Raw genomic sequence first — 7882 nt, 5'->3', positions numbered from 1 at the left:
TTGGTGAATGACTTTATGGATAGACCATCTTAATACACAGACCATTTCTTAAATGAATGGAACCTGTGTTCTGTGGGCTGAGAATAAAGTCACTCACTCAAGCCAAATAGCTTTAACCATAGCAGGAAGTCTGTATCCAAAATTCATGCCTACAATTCATTTTTTGGCACAGCAGAACTGTCAACTCTCAGCTTAGCTACGATGGAGGTAAAATCCTTTGGTGATGTGAGGGGCATTGAAGTACAGCCTTATTACAATGAAATCCAATGTCTAAAAATTGTTCTTATTTTGGCCTTGTACCACAGTAAGAACCAAGATTTTAAACTCTACTAAATACAAAACAACAAAAACACTTTATATATTTATGTTCATTTAATAAAATACTAGTAATGATGTGTTATTTTGAAATACACAGTTAATATGTTTGGAATTATTTAAAATTTATATTAAGAAAAATGTATGTATTTTCAGCATTGCTGTAGACAAGCATCTACATAAGACTGTTAAATTGATTCTTGTTTTATATCAAACAACTTTTATAATACTCATTTTTATTGTTATAATATTTTATAAATTTTAAGGAATATGACAAAAAAGATATTGTAGGTATTGAAGGGGGAGTCTCTGGGAGGAGTTGGGGTTCAAAAGGGAAACAAGAATGTGATGCAATTCTATTTACTTAAAATATGTTTTTAAATGTAAACAAATTCAGATAAATTGAAATCATGTAAATTTTATCATCATAATGCTATAAAAGTTTTAAAAATCCATAAATAAATAAATAAATAAATTACAAAAGTGTTACTGAACTATTCCTTTACAGATTCTTTTCTTAGAAGAAGACCTGTTTCTATTAACCCATGTTAATATTCCTCTCAGAGTGACATAAATTTTTCACAAGGAGGAGTTAACACATTTTAATGAATACATTCATGTATTTATATACTAGCAAATGAGACAAACATCTCCAACTTAGGTAAGAATGTTTTTCACCTCAGTGAGGTGATGTGTATAATTTATGAATTCCAAACATTTACTTATATTACATACACAAACTCATTTAGATATTTAAATGCCTTCTCAATTCACGTTCAATCATCATGATTCTTCACAGGTTGTATGAGTTAGTGTTATGAAATTATTTATGATTCTTTGACTTCAGTGAATATTTCTGCCCACACCTGATGTGCACATATAGAGAAGGTTCTGCTGGTATCTACCAGCACTGACCATCACCCGAGCTGAACAGTCACCATTGCTTCCTTTCCGTTTACTCTTCTGAACACATGTCTAGAATTTTTAGCATCAGAAAACTAGGCCATATTTGGACTCACATTTTAAATAAAGTCATTTTATCGTAGTAGTCCAATGACAAAGATTAAATTGTATAGCACAAAAATGGCAGCTAGGTTGTACCGGAGAATTCTACATGGGATGCAACAGATTTCAGCCTGGAACTTAAATAGAATCACAAATAGCAGGAATTCAGACTAAGCAGGTATTTCATGTTATCTGCTCTGAGAATTTGGAATATTGGAATCTGTGCATGCATCAGTCCTGTAGCTACCTATTTATCTCTAGCTTTTCAGTAACTCTTCACATAGGATTGCTTCTTGCTTTGATTCCTGAGGCAGCAATGGAATTTCAACTGAGCCTGCTTTAAACCGAGTTGGCCAATTTCCCCCACTTCCTCAGATGTGTCTTGGTTAAGAATAATCAGAAGAGCACATTCCACACTCTTCTTGATCTTTGGCTTTAATAAATGAGATACCTGGAATAAGCTTCAAGTGTGACATCTAGCTTACCTGAGATAATGCGCGTTAATTCGTCAAACAGTTTGTGAGAAAGAAGTAGAGTACTGCTCCATATGGTATCAGTGAGAGGGGAGACGTTTGGCCCTGTGGAGGCTTGATGCCCCCAAGAAGGGGGATGCTAGAGTGCTGAGGCCGGAGTGGGTGGGTGGATGGGCATCCTCTTAGAAGCAAATGGAAGGGGGGTAGGGTGCAGGGCTCTGGAGGGGAGAGGGAGAAGGGGGTCAACACTTGAAATGGAGACAAATAAAATCACTACTACTACTACTAGTACTACTACTACTACTACTACTACTACTACTACTACTACTACTACTACTACTAATAATAATAATAATAATAAATACTGAATCAGTGTCCCTCAGTTTATGAGGTAAACACAGGAATCATCTCACCAAATATTCGCTAAGTTTTCAGTACACGTCAGGGTCAGGAAGTCTGACAACTGTGTGCTGTAAAAGTTACTTTTATTGGTTTGATTAACTCTCATTTCTCAGATGCTTACTGTCTCTTTGTCTCCTAAACTATGCCTAGTTCTGGAAGCTTCTAGCCTCCATAAAATATACTCTAGTCCTATAGTGTTTTCATGAGACATGTTGCTAAATAGGTCCATACTTTTCTTTTCCTTTCTGAACGCTAGCTGGCTGATGCAGCTCAGCTGCTCTGGCTCAAGCTCCTCTCCCAGCTGATTTATTCAGTCTGGCTTTTCTCTCTGCCTCTGAATTTCTCTGCTTGGCCTCAAACTACCTCTAGCAGTCTTTTCTAATCTTCTGGCTCCTCTTCATTCTCTTGTTTATTCTGTCTCTACCTGTGCCTGGCTTGTTCTCTGCTCAGCCTGTCTTTGTAAAGCTCTTCTGCTTAAACTGCCTCCTTCTCCCTCTCTGTGCTACTCTACTCTCCCTCTTAACTCACTTCTCTCCACAAACTCCAACCTTCCAGTTCTGTTCTCTCTTCATCCTGTACTGTCTGCCTTTCCCTTAAGTAGCTTCCCTTTCCTCTCTGTTCTAGTGAGAGTTGGGCATACCCTATTCTGTCAAATCTTTCTCTGATTCTTCACTTTTTCTACCACTCAAATAGAAATCATTTTAAACATCATGTTTTCTTCCACATACTAACTCTACCTTCATTGTTTGGGATTAAATGTGTGTACTAAGGCTGTGTCTGTATTCCAGGTAGAATTATTAAAGACATGTACTAATAAATGAGATACACCCTAGTTAGAAGCAGGTTTAAATATCCTGTAACAGTGTGCCATGTAAGGACTCTAAACATTCAAGCCAGTGTCCCAAAAACAACCAAAGACTAGAATTCTAATTTGCCCTTTGCCAAAGTAGTTTCCATTGGAGCTATGATACTGCAATATTTATTAACATTGCCCCTTGGATTATAATTGCTCTGTTGTCAAGAAGAGAGTGACACTAGAGCAGAGACGTAGAGTCTCCTTGTTACTCAGTAAAGTCTTTCCTTAAGGTTTGTGGAAAAAACTCTGTAAATAATCCAGCAGCCACTGCCACTGTGTGCTGGTGTGAATGAGAATGGTTCTATAAGCTTATATACTTGAATACTAGGTCCTCTGTATCTTTTTGAAACTTTTTCAAAAACTATCAGGTTTGTCTTTGATGGAGGAGATCTATTACTAGGGGCTAGCATTTGGAGTTTCAAAAACCCTAACCCTTCGCAATTAGCAACAATAACAATTTACTTAACTACTCAAACAGAGGAGGGCGTTTTTGGAACCCTGAATTAGGAATGTTTGAAACAGTAGCTCTACTAAAGGGATGTCTCTCTTTTATCTCCAATTTTTGCTAATCTTTAGCTATTCACTTAAAAAACAATCAGTTTACTCTTATCATGTAATATTTGACTTTCTTCTGAGATGGAATTAATTACTGGCACTTTCGATTTCTCACTTGTTTGTTGTAGCACTGGCTGGCTTGGGACTCACTATGCAGAACGGGATGGCCTTCATCTCAAGAGCTGCACAAGTAGGCTCAGCCTATTTATTGGATTTTTAGGATGATTTTAACTTATTTTTCATTCTTCTTTATGTAAGTACAGTTCCTTAATACATTACTTAAGGTCTTTGTTTACATCTTATGCAAATCCTTCTCTATCTGCTTTACTCTATTTTTTTCCAGTCTAAGCTACAACGTTGTTTTTATAGTTATAATGTTGAGATACTGTGTGTTAAAGTGCAAGTACACACGAGGCAGGATAAGACAATCTCAAAATCAAGGCAGCCTGATCCAGAATAACACACAGACACACAGACACACACACACACACACACACACACACACACACACACAAACATTAAATAGCTAGATAGCTAAAAACAAACAAATAAACAGACAGACAGACAGACAAAAATCATGAAAACCAGTTAAGCACCTGGCCTGCTTGTGTATACCTATAGCTCTACCACTTGGAAAGTAGAGAAAGGGGGATCAGGATTTCAAAGTCATTCTTAGCCACAAAAGGTACTCAAAAACTCAATAAGACTATGTTCAAAAAATATAAACTGAAAGCGTTTTCAAAGTCCTAATTTTATATGTACACTTATGTTAATCGACTTACTGATTACCGAACAGTTATCACAAACCTCAGGTGTAACTAAGCATTTAAAGATGTCATGATCACATCAAGAATATTTTATCTATGTGTGTGTATGTACTCACATGTCCACGAGCCTGAATATACATGAGCACATGTGTATACTCATGCAGATGCCAGTGGTCAACTTCTGTGTCCTTCTTTGATGGCCACCTTGTATATTTTTAGATAAGTTAGCCCACTGGGAATGAAGTCCTACTTATTGATTAGGCTGCCTGATGAGTAAACTCTAAGGACTCTCCTATCTCCGTTTCTTGGTGGTATTGAAGGGCTGCACCACCACTTGAGGTCTCTTTTCATGAGTATCTGCTGGATCCAAATCAGGTCTTTATTCCTGTGGCGAAAACAGCTTTCTTCCCAACTTCCCATTGACAACATTTTTTTTTATTAGATGTTTTCTTTATTTACAATATCTCCTTTCCCAGGTTCCCCTCAAAAACAAAATTAAAAAAAAAAAACACTAAAACTCCTGTTCCCTCCCCCCTTCCCCTGCTCACCACCCCAACCCCTCCTGCTTACTGGCCCTGGCATTCCCCTACACTACACATGCACTTTTAATTGGTTTTCTTTTCACATGGACTATATCTTTTATACATTCCTTGACTTGGATGTATTAATTATATTGTGTTTCTTTTTTAACTTAGGTATAAAAGTTTATTCAGTTTTCATTTTCAAAATTATCCAGATTCTTCCATGTGATTTTGGAATTTCACTGGCATAAGAATTTTCAATTATGTACATATTATTGTTTAAGTAGTCACATTCTAGAGTGGGTGGAGAAGTGGTCTTCACTATTTACTCTCTTAATTAGGTTTGATTTTTAACATTTTATCAAGGTGTGTGTTTGTGAGAGAGAGAGAAAGAGAGAGAGAGAGAGAGAGAGAGAGAGAGATGTGACAATGTTTTCTCCTCTGATATTATCATTCAGCAACTTAATGGTAGGGTAACACTATTTTATCCTAATAATTTGTGAAAATTTCAATTGTATATCAAGTTCCTAGCCTAAAGTTATTTAACTCATAATTTTGTAAGCATAATTTAAGGTTTTTTGGCCAAATTTTGTTGTTAGTATGTAATTTGATGAAACATAATAATGATTTCTGATTAGCATTGATAATTTTATTTATGTTTGTGTTTTGATGTTTCAAGATATACATAAGTGTACTAGCTAGCTACCTTTAAATATTTGATTTAGTCCTGCCTCATATGATAATTATTCAAGTTAACTGATAAAACTTCACTTCTCAGAAAGTGTAGTACAGCCATGCTTTCTTTCTCACACATGAACAATTCTGGTTAGTTAAATTTGTGTTCTATTCTACACATATAGATTACCTTCAGTCATCAGGAATAATAAAACATTTTATATAAATCATACTGATTTCAATTAGACTCTCAACCAAAAAATAGATTTCAATCTCCAGCTAATGATAGCTTCTTCTCAGTTTTTCTTTTTGTGTAGTCTATGATGGATAGGAAAATAGGTTTCTTCAGTCATATCTGCTCATTGCTTGCAAGGCCTTCGGAACTCATTTCTTTTCTCTTGTTTATTAAAAGGTGGAACTATATTGGAACAGCATATTTGGTGAAATGCACCAATGTACACATGCACCAAATGCTTCCTCAAACAAAATTTGATACGAATCCCTGTTGTAACCCCCTCTCCAAACCCTTCCCATACCTGTCTCCAAATCATGCAGAGTAATCCGGGGTTTAGGACTAGAGAATGTAGCCACAATAGTTATCTTTAAAATCAAATCCATAGATGTCTTTAATTCTTCATTAACTTCACTCAGTAAGAACAAGGATGGTCCTGAGGCCAAGTAGAATTAGGTATGCACGTGTTTTAGTCAAATGCCAACATTCAGAATATGAATCTTTTGATTTTACAGTTTTATGCTTTCAATACACGCCATAGTCTTTTTCAGTAACCATGGTGTCAGAACAATTGGCTAGCCATGCTGTTGCTATGGAAACACTAGTGCCTGTGCGTCTTTATCTATCAGAACATCCTTCTGATATTCTCTCTACATACACATTTGTTTTCATATGAGAAATCCATAATTAACATTGCACCAATTCTAGAGCAATAAAGGAAACTTGGAGAACATTTTTTTTTTTAGATATTTTCTTTATTTACATGTAAATTTCTCCATTCCCAGTTTCCCCTCCAAAAAACAAAGAAACAAACAAAAACAACAAAAACAAACCCCTGTTGCCTCCCACTTCCCCATGCCTGCCACCCCGCCCTCTCCCACTTTCTGGCCCTGGCATTCCCCTATACTGGGGCACAGAACATTCACAGGGCTGAGGTCCTCTCCTCCTATTGCTGATCGAATTTGCAATCCTCTACTATACACATGCTGCCAGAACAATCAGACCCCTCCATGTGCAGTCCTTGGTTGGTGGTTGAGACCCTTTTTATAATTAATCAAGGTAAATGTTTCCTTCAAAATGGCATCCGATGTTACAGTTGCTGTACACACAAACCTAAATAGACAAGTACATACATATGAACAGGCATATACACAAACACAAGAAAAATAAGATTCTTTTCCATGCATTAGATTTAGTGGAATAAGATCTGGAACAAATTTATGTTTTACATTATAGATTTTTATAGTCTTAATGATACCCATTCAATATATATAATTTAATCTCCTCCACAAATACTGAGCATAAGTTGTTGATGAAATTATGTTTCATCACTATTTCCTAAGGAGTTCTGATCAGAAAAGAAAAGTTTAGAGTTGAGAAGAAATATGTCTACTGTTGAGCCCTTGGGGGGTGTTTAGAGACATTTTGTTCACAAGCTTGTGCAAACCTACAGCAATGGATTGAAGGAAAATATCTATTTTTCTCCTTCTTCTGGTTCTCTTTCTTCCCCATTTACTCTATGGCTCTATTCTGTGTATCCCACAGAGCCCCTACTTAGGTCGATAGACCGTCCTATTGCAGAAGACTATAGTGTACTGATGTCAGCCTTTATCTCCTCCCTGAAGTTGCTCTGACTTTATTGTGAGCATCAGTGTTTACTCAAGGGTGTTAAGAAAGGTAGCAGAGGATGGCCTAGTCGGTCATCAATGGGAGGAGAGGCCCTTGGCCCTGTGAAGGTTCTATGCCCCAGGATAGAGAAATGCCAGGGCCAGGAAATGAGAGAGGGTGGGTTGGTGAGCAGAGGGCAGGGGAGGGAACAGGGTTTGTTTTTTTGTTTTGGCTTTTTGTTGTTTTTTTCTTCCTTTCAGAGGGGAAACTGGGAAAGAATATATCATTTGAAATGTAAATGAAGAAGATATCTAATTAAAAAAGAAAAGAAAAGTTGTTTTCTCTAAAACAATGCGTGCTACCACTTCGGAATCACCCAAAGAATGATTCTTCACCATGCCCAGGCAGCCTTCAGTCAGTTCTGTGATGAGACAATTCTAAGCAGAGGGCTCTATATTATGGCCAGCTATGGC

The sequence above is a fragment of the Mastomys coucha genome, unplaced genomic scaffold (assembly GCF_008632895.1).
Source record: "Mastomys coucha isolate ucsf_1 unplaced genomic scaffold, UCSF_Mcou_1 pScaffold9, whole genome shotgun sequence".
Taxonomy (NCBI): domain Eukaryota; kingdom Metazoa; phylum Chordata; class Mammalia; order Rodentia; family Muridae; genus Mastomys; species Mastomys coucha.
The sequence above is the reverse complement of the archived record's forward strand: the minus strand, read 5'-3'. Positions refer to the sequence as shown.